Source organism: Planococcus citri, chromosome 5 (assembly GCF_950023065.1).
Source record: "Planococcus citri chromosome 5, ihPlaCitr1.1, whole genome shotgun sequence".
NCBI classification, from domain to species: domain Eukaryota; kingdom Metazoa; phylum Arthropoda; class Insecta; order Hemiptera; family Pseudococcidae; genus Planococcus; species Planococcus citri.
Window position 1 is genome coordinate 37,801,771 of NC_088681.1, and position 15,823 is coordinate 37,817,593.

Sequence of the window (15,823 nt, forward strand, 5' to 3'; positions counted from 1 at the left end):
AATAGATATTAAATAAAAAACCATCAAAATTTGAATTTGAGAAATTGAAGAACCAAGAAACAAGAATATTTTAAAAAGATTAATTATTTTTATGCACAATAGTTTGGGAATAAAATTTCAAAATTACATAATTACTTTACCGCATCTAAAATTGTTAATTGTTTATTTAAAATATAAAATTTTCCGTTTCTCAATTAAAAAAAAAAAAAAAAAAATACCTGAACCTACCTGATAAGAAATACAATTTTTAATATAACATGTAGGTATTTGCAGACTTTTTCATCATAATGTACCTACCTGTTATCTACGACTATTTTAGAGAAATGAATGCAAAATGACTGAGAGAGCGGAAATTTTGTCCTAAATCTGATCTAATCAAGCAGGTCGATCTGATATGTACGATCTAATCCAATCAAAATTTTGATCAGATCACATAGGACGCAGGAAATGTTTGAAATTTTATGATCTGATTTAATTTAATTTGATTGATGTGATCAGATCCAACCCTTTTCCGTTAAGAAGTCAATAAGAAAATAGGAACTAAGTAAGTACCTCTACCTACCTTTAAAAATTAAAACTTGAGGAAAAAAGATGAAGAAAAAAGGTCCAGACCCAGAGGTCGGAAGATTTAGCATTTTATGTAAGTATGATAGTATGTACATTTGTATAACCTGCAGATGCTTTATTCGGTGGTTGAAGTTATCTATCTACTACCTATACCACACAGAAAATGCTCTCATGACGAACCTTTTGACTTTTGAGCAATGATGTACTTAGTTGCACTTCATTTCTTTCTGTCAAACATCATTGCGAGATATTCTTGACTCATTTCATATTTTGTCGAATGTTCCCCATCCTCCCCAGTTCACGTCTCGCACACCCCGTACATAAGCACGCACACCGGGGCTGGGCCACGTGCATTCATCCAAAAATCACATCAACAGGTGAGGGGTGAGGTGATGAAGCGTAGCCGCAATATTATCAAGTCACTCAGCACCCGACACCCAATATGTAAATATCCTACAATGTGCACTCTCAGAAGGTAAAAAAATTGTGTAAGTACGCTACTGGAACTACATACAGATAAAAAGAGGCATTCAATCTTCTAAAAAATGTGAACCATCCTGAAATAGTACATCCATCCGTGTTTTAAACCCCCTCCAACATACCATCGGTAAAAACCAGTTTATCCTCTGTCTCTTGGTAGCATTGTAGAAACCGGCTAAGCATTTCTGTTCTCAGATGTGTTTCGGTTTTTTACCTGATAAAGCGTATGTAGTTCGTATTTTACTATACGCAATCGCAAATTATCTATTTTTATTTACATGTGTTTTTTTTATTTCACCCTTTCTTTAATCGTTACATCTATACAATCGGTGATAAATATTGATTCGGTTTAATTGTTTTCTATTTCGATAGTTTTTTCCCTCGCTTATTACCGTTACACATAAAATTCGTTGTTATTCGCGTTGAAGTTCGTTTCGTTTTTTTTTCTAGTTATTCCTCTTTTTACGAATACGAGCGTTTGTTTTGTTGTGAATCTAGCACGAAAAACATAATATTTATTACATTTTATGTAACGTAATTCTTCTTACGTTTTTTTGTTGTTTTAGTTCGGGTTTTTTGTTCTTTTTTCGTGCTCAGTGGTGAATGTTGTGGTGGATAGTAAACGTTATCTGTGGTGTTTTATATTGTTTTAAAGGATCATCATCTACGAATGTTGGATGTGTCTGAGGTGCCATTGAAGTAATTGAGGTTGGTTTTTTTGTTTTTGGATACTAAGTACACGTGTTAGAATATGTTGTGTGAGTAATTATTTAACTTGTTAACGGATATTACTAGATATATTTACTGTTTAGATACCTGTATTATTGATCTACAATAATGATGATCGATGAGCAAATCTGCTCGAAGATTGATCGAATTTGAATTGAAATTTTGTTCAAAGTCGTGTGAAATCTACCGAAAAGATATCTATCTTACGAGTTCGTAGTTTTTGATTACGAAACAGTTCATTTCACTGGAAAATACGATGATAAAGCTTTCGACTGTTTATTTCCAACGTACCAGGTTCGGTTTCATTTCGAATTCATCGTAGATGTTTCTTATTATTTACGATACGTTTAATATGGAAATCTCGTACACATTCTGTATGTTATTCGAAAACACGACGAACGTATTTTAATTCGAAAACTAATTGCAATCGAAAGTATGGGATAGTTTTATCATTGCCATTGTTTATTTTCACGTAATTTATTCTCGTTCCGAATTGTTTTTGTCTACAATAAAGTGGAACTGGATTTTGGAGGTTTGTCTAGCCTGCTCTTGTTCTGTATTTGGTTAGATTTTGACCAGAATTGCGATGAAAGTGAAGGAAATCTGGATTGAAAGGTACCAGAGATGAAAGGGACCATCGTTAAAAGGTGACATATTCGTAAACGTTTGTTTTATCGGTGCTAGAAATTGAGCGTCCAGATGTCATAAGTGAACTTGTTACTTGTCGATTCATCGTACTCGTATATACTTTGTTGACTGCTAAAGACTCTAAAGCCTTACAATTCTGGTGCGAAGTGTTCTGCGAGACGAGCATGCGATGTGAAATTTGATAGTTTGGTTGACTGCGTGTGAATAACATTTCCACCTTATGCATGTAATACTAGGGCTAAAATTTCGTTTGAGGTGATTGTGTGATTTATTAGAATACCAGGCAGGGGTGGATGGGGTGGAAATCTGAAAGAATGGCAGATTGGTTTTTCAAATTCATAGAGCTTTCTAAAAATTGGCTTTCAGATTCCTTAAAATCACTGACTTTCGGCTTTTTCAATTTTGCGTACCTACTAGTTACTCTCGGGCCAAACCAGAGGGGGAGGGAATTTCCCCGAGCCCGATTTTTTCATGGGCTCTCTGAGAGAAAATACAGGCCCTCAGTAAAATTGAAATATCTGATGAATTGAATTGAAAATGATGACCAAAAATTGAAGGGGGTCTCCTTATTTTTTCCCAAGGCCCGGATTTTCTATGCCTGACCCTGCGTATAGGTACCCTAGTTTCCGGTCTGCAGAGCTGAAATCTAGGATATCATAACGTTGAAGTTTTTTTGTACGTTTTTCAGTGGAATATGGACGTACTTACATAAATGTACATAATGTGTGCATTTATGATCGATGATGTGTTACGTTTCCAGGCCCCTTGCTCCTTTGATTCCATTTAGGTGTTAAAAAATGGGTACTGCGATTCTCTTTCTCACGCGTGATTGTACAGATTCGTTTTAATGGGCTCGTACCTACTCGTTGTACCTTCACCCAGTACTGGTGGAACGTGTCAATTTTAACACTCGTCTGGTTCTATGTACTCTATTGCATTACTCCAAAAGGGGTTACAGTACGATGAGGGGAACAACTATAGAATATAAAGTAGTTGTCGAGTTCGTGTTTTAGTCTGTATGAGAGAAGGTTGAGTTGAGGTACTGAACATTGCAAAGGTCTCGAAATTATTAGATTTGGTAGCATTTTTTTTGGCAAGTATCTGTCTTCGCTGACAGATGTTTCGTGTACCTACCTAACTATTGTCTACTTGATTGGATTTATCGACTGGATGGAAATTATTCTATTAGAATAATGTATTGATAAAGATTCGAGTGAGAATGGTTTGGGAAATAATAAATATTGGAAAGAAGGAAAAGAGTGTGTTGCTCGAAGTTTTTTCATATTAGAAGGTGAAATTGAACTAATCAAAAGGGGGGGGGGATTTTTTTTCAAATTTAGTACTTATGATGAATTATCAATTTTTGACGTTTTTTCCTTCAAATTCCAAAATGAAATTTTAGCTGGGTAATTTTCAAAGTATTTTGCAATTTTTCTCCTTGCACAAAATTCCAACTTATTTTTTCAAATTTTCCTTATAAGTTGAAAGAAAAGAATAAAATTAAAAAAAAATTTTATTTTGCGGATCTTGTGAAAAAAATAAGATCAGCAATCGAAGAAATTTTCAGCTGATAGAATTTTACAACAGATTTCTATCAACTTGGCTTTTTGTTTCTGTCTGCATTTGCAAATTTTGCTTTGGAAATCTACATAAGATTTCGGAGAGAATTGAGGAAAATTTTCAGTTTCCAAAATGAGTCATCACTCGAATTCAATTTTTTTCGAATATCATAATCTGATTGTTCAGTTCAACTTCTCTGATGAAAATTCTTTAAATTCATCGGTTAAACTTCTTTCAGGCGTTGAAGGATTAAAAAATGGGTACAGTTTCGAATCATTGGAAAAAATGACAAATTTTCTGTTGAAAAAATGATTACTTACCTAGTTCATCAAGTTTTGGAAAAGTCAGTAAATTTAATTCCATTTCCAAATACAAAAAAAATGAAATAAAAAATAAAAAAAAATTGAAAAATAGACAAAAAATGTTATAAAATTTTTTGGGACTTTCAAGATTGAGAAATCCATTTTGTTTGAAGAGATATTATTTCTAATTTTTCCCATCCTTTCATTAATTCAATTCAAAATGGAAATAAAAATTATAAAAATCTACGAGTAAACAAATTTTTAATTTATTGAAAGCTTCACAAATTTTTTCTCTCAACAAAAGTTAATTTCAAATCGGATCGAAACGAAAACGAAGAATTTTTATGCAGTAAGTATAGGAACGCTCAAACTTGAGTTAACATTTTCCTGTAAAGTCGAATATTTCACTGACTCATATAAACCAAATCATTTGTACCTAAACTAAAAAAAAAACTGTTGAATTTTTAGATCGCATGTCTTACTTTTAAAAACTTCGTAATTGATCGTTTTTGGTAAATTAGTGGTAATTTTTGGTAAATTTACGGATAATTTCGGTAAATCATCGGTAATTTTTGTTAAATGTTGGTAAATTACAAGTAATATTTTGGTAATTTAGTATGTAATTATTGGTAAACTGCTCGTAAAATTTTGACATGGACGTATTGTTCGCGCTGGAGGGAAGCGATATGTCCAAAATCGTATGGCATAATTTAAAAAAAAACAAACAATAAAATTCAGTGAATAAGTACCTACATAGTAAAAATGAAAAAAAATTAAACGCTGAAAAATCCCAGCTGACTCGAAAAAAAATTTGAACTTCGGTTGAATTAGAAATAATAGTGAGGAAATTGATTCAAACAAAGTGAAAAAAATATTAAAAATGAAGTAAATACTTAATCTTTAATTAGGTTGAATAGAAATTTGAACACATGAGGAACTGAAACTAAGCGAAGTAAGTATTACATTGAAAAATTCAATATCTAATTTTGAGAAAAATTTTGAAACTTCTCAGCAAGGAAGGTTTTAATTTCAAATCACGATTCACCTGAGATATTCTCAACACTTCACTTTTTAAGATTTGTTAAATTGGATGATTATTTTCTTATCTTAATATCTATATTTTTCATCGATTCTCCGATTTACAACTTTATTTTTTTCATCCTCAATTTTTAAAATTTTTGTAAAATGTCAAATTTTGAATAATTAGATAATCATAAATGATTGCCGATTCTGAATATTTTTTCGCTTTTTCACGAATTTCTCTCCATTTTTTGAGCTTTACTGTAACTCAATTTCAAACTTTTTTTTAATTTTCTGAGATTTTTTCAACATTTTATTCAATAATTTTTACACTATTCATTCAACTAATTTCAGTTCCGTCCGTATTTAAAATTTATTGGATAAGCATTTCTAATTCAACCCAATTTCAAACTTTATCTCGATTCACTTGAGATTTTCTCAACACTTCATTTTTAAAAAATATTATTCATTCAATTTTTAAGATTTGTTAATTTCAGTTACACTGTGTTCAAATTTCTATTCAACCCAATTGAAGATTATATACTTCATTTTTAATATTTTTTCACTTTGTTTGAATCAATTCCCTCACTATTATTTCTAATTCAAGCAAAGTTCAAATTTTTTCTCGAGTCATCTGAATTTTTATGTTTTGTTTTTGTATATTTTTACTTCATGAATTTTTTTATCTTAATTTCTTTTTAAATATTTTGTTGCCGTTGAAAGGTATCTATATATTAAAATTATGACCGGATTCTTGTGACAGCGAGATCTCAGGAACGGCTGAACCGATTTTGATCGACGAAGTCTCAAAAAAAAGCTTTTGACCCGTAGATGTGCAGGTTTTAATCAAAAGTTCAAAAAGTTGCGCCGTAAAGCTCAAAAAAGCTCAATAATTGATTTTTGTCCATACGTAGCGCATTCGACGTATACACAGTAGTACGTATATTATACCTTGAAAGAGCATCTAAAAAAGTCAAATGTTGAAGAAAAAAGTTCACAAAAAAGTTGTGCCTTAAAAGCTCAAAAAAGCTCAATAATTGATTTTTGTCTATACGTAGCCAACTTGAGGTATACAGAGAAGTACGTATATTATACCTTGAAAGAGCATCAAAAGAAGTCAAATGTCGAAGAAAAAAGTTCATAAAAAAGTTGCGCCATAAAGCTCAAAAAAGCTCAATAATTGATTTTAGCCTATACCTAGCGCATTTGATGTATACACAGTAGTACATATATTATACCTTGAAAGAGCATAAAAAAAAGTTGAATGTCAGAAAAAGCTTACAAAAATTTTTTGTCATAAGCTCAGAAAAGCTCAACAATTGGTTCTATATCTATTCTATATATTAAGATTATGACCGGATTCTTGTGACAGCGAGATCTCAGGAACGGCTGAACCGATTTTGATCGACGAAGTCTCAAAAAAAAGCTTTTAACCCGTAGATGTGCAGGTTTTAATCAAAAGTTCAAAAAGTTGCGCCGTAAAGCTCAAAAAAGCTCAATAATTGATTTTTGTCCATACGTAGCGCATTCGACGTATACACAGTAAGTAGTACGTATATTATACCTTGAAAGAGCATCTAAAAAAGTCAAATGTTGAAGAAAAAAGTTCACAAAAAATTTGTGCTTTAAAACTCAAAAAAAGCTCAATATCTATATATTAATAGCAAGGTGTTTTTTTTGTGATCGTTCATTTGGAAGAACCGCCGAACCGATTTTGTTCGACGATGTCTCAAAAATAAGCTTTTGACCCGTAGATGTGCAGGTTTTGGTCAAAAGTTCAAAAAGTTTTGAAAAAAGCTTTCAAAAGATTCAAAAAGCTCAAAAATTGATACAGTATAAACAAGCGTGACGATGTATACGCGAAAGTACGTATGGTCCACCTAGAAAGAGCTTGCCAAAAAATACTTTTTGACCATATTTGGTAAGTTTTATAAAAAGCTTAAAGCTCGAAAAAGTTGAAAAAGCTTTGTACATGACGTAAACAATTAGAATTCTTCAATACCCCATAAACATTTTAAATTACTTAAGAGGTCTACCCAGAAAGTGCTTGCCAAAAACTACTTTTTGGCCATATTCGTAAAGTTTTGAAAAAAGCTTAAAGCTCAAAAAAGCTCAAATGTCAAATTTTCCTTATATTATATTGTGTAATAAAATGTCAAATTTTCCTTATATTATATTGTGTAATATGTCAATTGATATGTTTTCGAGGTCGTACAGTTCGAATCTGGAGTCAGTTTTTTGGTGGGTTTGTGGTATCAAAACTTTGGAAAGTTCTGATTAAAGCTTTGAAAAGCTTCAAAAAGCTCAAAAAGTTCAGGGCAGTATAAATGACTGTGTCGATGTATACGCGCAAGTACGTATAGTGTACCTATAAAGAGCTTGCCAAAAAATGCTTTTTGACCATATTTGTAGAATTTTGGAAAAAGTTCAAAGCTCGAAAAAGTTCAAAAAACGTTATACATGACATAAACAATTACAATTTTTCAGTACCCAATAACTATTTTAATGTATGTATGGCCTACCTAGAATGTGCTTGCCAAAAATACTTTTTGACCATATTCGTAAAGTTTTGAAAAAAAGCTTAAAGTTCAAAAAAGCTCAAATGTCAAATGTTTCTTATATTATTGTGTGATATGTCGATTGATATGTTTTCGAGGTCGTAGAGTTCGAATCTGGAGTTATTTTTTTGGTGAGGTTGTGGGGTGAGTCATGGAGGAGCTTAAAGCTTTAAAAAGTTCAAAAAGCGTCATACTTCATAAGAACAATTAAAATTCTCCAGTGTCCAATGAATATTTTAAGTATGTATAGTCTCCCTAAAAAGAGCTCCCCAAAAAATACTTTTTGACCATATTCGCAAAATTCTGAAGGAAGCTTAAAGCTGAAAAAAGTTCAAAAAGCTTCAGATATGATGTAAAAATTAGAATACTCCAGTACCCAATGAATATTTTAAAGTATGTATAGTCTACCTATATCGAGCTCGCCAAAAAATACTTTTTGACCATATTCGTGAAATTTTGAAGAAAGCTTAAAGCTGAAAATTTTTTAGAAAGCTTCAGATATGACATAAAAAATTAGTATTCTCCAGTACCGAACCAATTTAGAGTACTCATAGTCTACTCAGAAAAAGCTTGCCATAAAATACATTTTGACACATTCGCAGTTTTGAAGAAAGCTTAAATGAAATCCTAAAGCTTAAAAAACATGAAAAAGCTTCATACAATCAGTATTCTCTACTACTCAATAATATTTTAATTTAAAAATAGCGTTTAAACTTTAGTGGTGATGGTTTTTATCAAAAGTTGAAAAGTTTCTGAAGGGAGCTTTAAAAAGTTTTTAAATAGCTCAAAACAGAAAAACAACGGTGTTGATGTACACATGAAAAAGTGCTATTTTTAGCACATTGGGTATCAAAATTAATCCTGGAACCATGGTTTCATTTTTTTGAGTTCTGGAGTGGTTATATCTAGCATCTCACTTTTTCATCAACTTATGCAAGTTTCGGACTATTTGGGAAAATCTCTACTGTTATATGTAGGAGTTTAGATTTTTCAACTGAGGGGTTGAATTTTTTTTATGAGTCCTTGACAAAATTAGAATCACGTTTTAAGGAAATTCCTAATTGCATTTTTGACTCGGAAATCTTGGAATATTTCTAAAATTGTGTCAAGTAAGTATTTTATTGAAGTATTCTCCAGTACCGAACCAATATTTAGAGTACTCATAGTTTGCTTAGAAAAAGCTTGCCATAAAATACATTTTGACACATTCACAGTTTTGAAGAAAGCTTAAAAAAGTTCCAGGTCAAAGTTAAGTGAAACTTTGACATTTTTAGTTATGTGGTATTAGATCCTATCCGATGTGTTAGTTTCATTTCAACTGTAGGAAAAAAACAAGTATTTTTGGAATTTTTCAGCAACTTCTGCTAAAAAAGTGATAAGTAGGTAGCCTAATTCGCAATTTTGCCTAAAACTTTAAATTTTTGCCAACTTTAAATGAAACCATGACTTTTCAGGCAATTGTTATAAGAAAGCTGATACTTTTTTTCAATTTTTGTAGAAAAGTAGGACATTATTTTAATGAATGATAAAGCGATGACAGAGTGATGCTTTTCAGGATATTTTAGAGAACAATTTACGCTTTGGGTTATTTTTGATGAAAAAGTAAGAATTATTGGAATTTTTGCTTTGAAACAATTTTTTTTTTCTGTCAATTATTAAAACAGCCATAAACTTTCACAATTTCCGGCAAAAAGCAACAATAACAATGTTCGCAAAAAGCACGACTTTTTGGGAATTACAGGCGAAAAAAGAAACTTTCAAAATTTTCAAAATGAACAATTCACGTCTAGAAGAGGAGCGCAGTATGCGCGAAAAACGGGTTATCTAGTTAGGTAACTATAGGAAAGAATTAACATGAAAAATCAAGTCCTCAATGATGGAATATTTTCCTCATCCTTCATGCATTCTGTGTTCATCTCAAGAAAAAGAGATATGTTCGAAAATCTACATCAACCTCTGCAAAATTCTGTTTCTATCAGTAAAATGAATAATCATCGAATTTTTGTTCTAGCCACGATTATAATGTAAAAATGAAAAATCTATTTAATCTTTTGACATCGCACACCCCAAGACTACAGCATCGTCGACATCTCGAACACCTTCGTAAATTTCTCAATTTCACAAACGTATAGCAATACCTATTTATAAACATAAACTCGTCTAGGTATACTCGTACCATACGATCTCTACGATGAATTCCAATGTTGCTAATAATTTCGCTAGGTATTTGAACGTATAAGTATTGAAATTCCAATACCTCGAAATGCCGTTAATCTCGAGCAATTGGCCGGACAACCGGGTTAATACCTCTTAATGTAACGCAACCGATGAAAAATTAATGGTACTGTGCTGCGATGATGATGGCAAGGTCGAGGTGGCGGTACAACCAAAAAATGATAATTTATTCACCGGTGTATGGAGAAAAAAAAATATAGGTATACTTATTAAATTGAGAAGAGGGCCCACCAAGACAGGGGAGGGGAAAAATTAATTTCTGTAAGCATATAAATAGGTACTACATGTATGTAGTAAGGTTGTATGTGTGTATAGAGTGGATATATTCGAGAGCGTTATAAATCAACAAACGCACGAGGAAACGTTTAAATTCTCCGCAATATATACAACACATACATGAAGTTATATCAACAGGTGTTTTTGTGTAAATTCCCATTAATATGTAAATGTCGTCTCGCAGTTTTTTTTTCCTCTCTTCTCTTTTTACTTACTCTACCTTCTTCCCTTCTTTCATTAAACTGGTGATGAGAAGAGACTTCTATGGAGTGAATTAAAAAGTATCCTGAATGTATGTGTTGGATGTCTTCTTGTCTATGTATAGAGAGTGTACTTGTGTGGTGTGCCTTCTGTCTCATCATCATCATCACTATATGCTACCTATGGATAGATGTAGACAGACACACGCATCGTTAATACCGAGAAATTTAAAACAACACCGTTGTCGACGACCGTGGTAGAGCAAGGTACGAGTATAGTAAAAAAAGGAGTAGTTCCGTGTAAAGGTTTAAGACCTTTTGTTAAAGAGGTAGATTTACAGGAAACGTCATCAACGGAATCGGTTTTTGGTGTGAAAGAATTTGTATGGGACTTTTTGTCACGGTGTAGGTAAAGGTAACTCTTGTTGGTGCTTATTTTTCACGACTTTATTTGTCATATTCAAAACAACGGTGCTTTTTCATTTATGCGATGATTTTCTTCGTTGGAGTCCTTGTGCTGGATTTTAACCCTAAACTAAGATCATTTTTTAAATATGTTCGTAGCGTTTTTTTTTTTCGACAGCCTCCTGTGTACCGTTAGAAGACGAGAGAAAATCACCAAAGTCGAATCGTCTTTCGTCTATAACGAATTCGACTCGAATAGGTGGAGTAGTTCGTAGAATGGGGATCATTTTTTTCCACCGGTGTCCGTCCACCACGAGATGAGCGATCTGGTGTGGGATTCTCTCTTTTCTTCGGTATTATACTCGGCTATATGATTAAGTATATGAAATTTTTTCTACTCTATTAGTCGCGGGCCTTTATATGTAATATCTAGTCTTTGCTTCTCGTCTGTTTATGCGAGTGTGTGTGTGTAAAAGAGAGTAATAGTGTATCTGTACTCTTACATGATACGCATATGAGCCGAAAGTAGTTCGATATATGATGTTGTGGCGATTAAACAACGCGAAACCCTAAAGGCTTCGGGTTTATAAATGGCCCTACTCGATGTGAGTTTACCGGCTAATTAATTAAAATGTGTTTTTATACGCTTCGGGAAGCGAATCGCGTACGATGAAGAGAGGGATCATTTTGTTGTTGACGAAAGTGATTATGAGATCGAATCGTGGTGTGGAATGTGTTGTTGGTGTGTTTCGTGGTCGACAGAGCAGCAAATCTTTTCGTTTTCATTGATTATCTGTCTCTTTACACTGCTCATCACCTTTACGTGTTATTTTTAACGATTGATGGGTCGTTTGATGGAGTTTTATTTTCCAGATTTATTGACGTAATTTTTTGAGGAAAATTGTAAATGGTTTTTTGTATTTTTTTGTCGTCGTTAGATTCCAAAAAATTCCAATTTTGTGTAGGTAACTAGGTATTGAGACCAGAATATTTTACTTTAGTTGAAAATGTATTTTGTTTCGTGGAACGGTGGAGTGTATTGAAAAAGAGACTAAAAAGTAGAAAATCAAAATATTTGTTCTGAATAGGAGTAAAAAACCTTAAAAGAAACGAATAAAATAATTTCCAAGTCCTTGAAAAAAGAAGTAGGGATCCCAACCTGTACAAAAATTTTTGAACCATACGATAGGGAATCGATATAGGACCCCCCAAAAACGCCATCAGCTTTCGATTTTTGGTGAATTTTTGAAAATTCAAAAGCTCATTCATTTATCATGAAAAAATCGAAATTTGATCTAATCAACATAAAAGGATGAAATTTGGTGTTTACCCTATTTTCGATCTCCTGAGGCGATTGGCACTAGTTTTGAACAGTTCTGAAGCTTCTAGCGGATTTTCGAATTCACCAGTTTTCGAAAAAACGCTGTAGGGAAGTAGGTGAAAATGAAATTCGGCACATGTTACCTCGGATTCACCACCTTTCATGACCTTATCGATCGATGTAAAATATAAATTTAATCAGTTCTCTGAATTTCATTTTTACCCTATTTACAGCATTTTTTCTCGAGAACTGGAGAATTCGAAAATCTGCTGGAGGCTCCAGAACAGTTCAAAATCGTTGCGAATCGACTCCGGAGGTTAAAAATGGGGTACAAACCAAATTTCAGCTTTTCATGTCAATTTGGTTAAATTTTGATTTTTTTTCATGCGAGAAATGAACCAAACTTCGATTTTTTAAAGTTCGCAAAAAAAATGAATTTCAGCATCTTAAATTATTGCTGCTGGTGTATTTTGGGGTCCTCTTTCGATTCCTTTATGTTCAGCTCAGAAATTTCCAAAAATCGAAAATTTTCCAGTTTTATGATCTAGCTCAACTGAACTAACTTTCGTGAACTTTTTCTGTATAGGTACACCATTTCATGATTTCAAAACAAAATTCCTGATTTTTTTGGATGTAAAAAATTTTACCTTCTGGGTATGGGGGGGGGGTGAGAATTGAGGAATATTTTTGGTTCACGGAAGAATTTATGAATTTGTTTGTTAGTTTGCAAGCATTAATGATTTAAAAAATTTAAGAAATCGAAAAGTACGAGGTATAAATTTAACCACGTGGGAATTAGAAAAATTTTAAAGGTGGTACACTTACCATTTGGAAAAGAAAAATTCGATGAGATTGTTCACTCGTACAACAATAAACAACATAAATTCGAAAAGAAAAGAATATAGCTACGTAGTTACTTTACTTGAATGGTGGAATTCATGGATAAGGAAGTGGAATTTTACAATCACGAGAACGTATCAATGAATGTTCTAAGTTCAAGGCAAATGTATGGTTCAAAAAATGACTCGTAAAGTTGACAGCAGTAATTATAGTAAAATAAAACTTTGGAGGGGAGAGAGATAAAGATTACAAGCATTTTTGAAAATAATAGGTACCTAATTCATTTTACTCGTCGAGCAGGACGAAGCTCAAAGATGATTCTAAAGATTTTAAACAGTTGATCATACTACTAATTTTCAAAATACCTTCCACGTTTTTTGGAGAAATCGAAAATTACGCTAGAGGCTCTAGAATGGCCAGAAATTGTGAAATTCAAGTTCAAAGAAGTTGATTTATTAGCTTCAGGGCTAATTTCTATCATTTTTACTGATTAGAGGTACATTTAAAAAAACAAAAAAATGAGTTTTCAAAAATTCGCTAAAAATTCAAAAATCAATTTGGGCAGTTGAAACTTTTGGTTATGGAGATTTCAAAGGCTTCTCTTTCCAAAAATCGTGATTTCGTTCAAATCGTATTAGCGGACACTCCAAGAGGTTCCTTCGAGAGTAAACAACAAATTAAAGAATGTAGAAAAAAAACATCACACGAAGAATATATCTTATCAAAAAACTATTACAACAGACTATACGACCAATTAATGGTACTATGCGTGGATCCGGGAGCTTTCGAAATCCAAAATCGTATGTAAATTAATGATGAAAAAGAAGAAATGTTCGTTATCTTTAGTAATCTTCACCTATTCAATATTCGCATATGGAATACTATATGATATAATGACCATAACAGAAGGAAAAATGAAGAAGAAAGAAATACCTAATGAAAGAAGTGTACCTGTTACAATGATACACCGCCTTAGAGCAGAATACCCCTAGTAAAAATCGAGGAAAGAAGAAGAAGAAAATTGAAATTCGTTAACGCGAAATATTCACCTACACTGCTGCGATACGAGTGAGAGATGGTGAGAGCATAAGTTGAGATGGCATCAGCATCATCATCTCAGCAATGTAAAGAGGTTTTCTAACAGACTGTTCAGTTAAATGATACAGATAAGGAGAGGAAATGTTATCGGTTAAAATTAATCAATTAACGTCTCTGGAAACGAGTTTCTTTTCCCTTGGTCTCTCGGATTCGACGTATAAAATTCCACAAATCGGACAATATTACTCGGCTAATGATTGTCTATCTTTGTCTGACGAAGAAGAGATGCTGGCAAATGCGAATATTCGAGACACGTTGGTTTGTTTTTTCAAATGTGCGTCGATTGTATGCATACACATACACAAGTTGAACGATTTGCCTATCGTAGGTTCAAATTACCATACAATTTGTTGGAAGAGTGCCGAAGCGTTGTTAATTTTACGCGAGTTGGAGTCTAAGTCGAAGTCATCTTCGTCGTGTGGTAGAGATACCACCTAATCATTTGGTTAATTGGATTTTCGTATATCGTGATGAGATCGTCGAGTAATGAGTTGGAAATACAGCCTGGAATGCGAGATATTCTGGGACCATGTCCTCCGTGTCTGTGTCTGACGTTGATTTTTGCCATTGGTTTTTCGAATATGTGTCCAAAGTGGCATCGATCTCGTGGCCCCAACTGGATGCCTTTTCTCCTTATGCGCGCGCAGCAGAGCTTATATACGTATTATATTTTCATGCACTTAAAGGAACTAGTTCAAATCTTGCTGGACCGACAAGACTGCGGTCGGTCGACGTTGAATCCATCTAAAGTATCATTAATCATTGATCCCCCTCAGTTCATGGTATACACCTACCATCATATTTTTGATTGTTTCCTATATCGCATCGTAGGGTAAGCTATACGATGTGTTTAACCCTATACAGATTGGATTAAATTGCGCATGCGTCTTTATATGTATTATGCTGCACCATACTGTATCATCTTCTATAAACATAATTCGTGTGTGTGACTTGGACTACACTACATGCATCAGCCAGCGTCTGTATAAGCATAATAATCAACTCGTATAATATACGAATAGATAAAAAAAACTATCTTAATAGCATAGGTCTATCTTCTATATACTAGTCCAGCTCCAGACTCTTGGTACGTATAGAAAATCAAAACCACGTTGTAAAAGTACAGTTCCTTTCAACACGAACGCACCTACCCTAGTCTCTCTACCTTGTATCAGGTAAACGCCGAACCAGAAACGCATCTTTTACACGGCCATCGATATTATAGACGATTGTTTCATCGTAATTTTTCAAACCATCTTCGTTATACCTACCCCCATTTTAGAAGTATAGAATAAAATTAGCCAGATGCACGAAAAAAAGAATAAGCAGAAGAAAAGGTATGTACCTAACCTGAAATCAAACTTAGATCCTTGTAAGATGATCTCGTTATTTGAATTTACTCCACTCGGTTGCTCCAGCACTCCACCATACACCGTCCAACATGGTTGTCTGTTGTTTTGGCGGGGAGTATACTCTCTAAAAGCATTTTTAACCTGGTTTTTAGGCGAGGGTGTTTTACGATCTACTTTTATCGGCCAAAATCACCCTGAACCTTTACCTATACGCTTGTCTCACTGCTCTTCT

The 15,823-nt window shown here is 33.3% G+C and overlaps 1 protein-coding gene across 1 annotated transcript in view; it reads left to right on the top strand.

The window, feature by feature from the left end:
* Positions 1–1,236: 1,236 nt before the first annotated feature.
* Positions 1,237–15,823, top strand: part of ds (dachsous cadherin-related 1) — a 183,109-nt gene continuing 168,522 nt past the window's right edge. The window contains exon 1 of the mRNA XM_065369076.1: positions 1,237–1,755. The gene's annotated coding sequence lies outside the window, so the exon portion shown is untranslated. The remainder of the gene's footprint in view (positions 1,756–15,823) is intronic.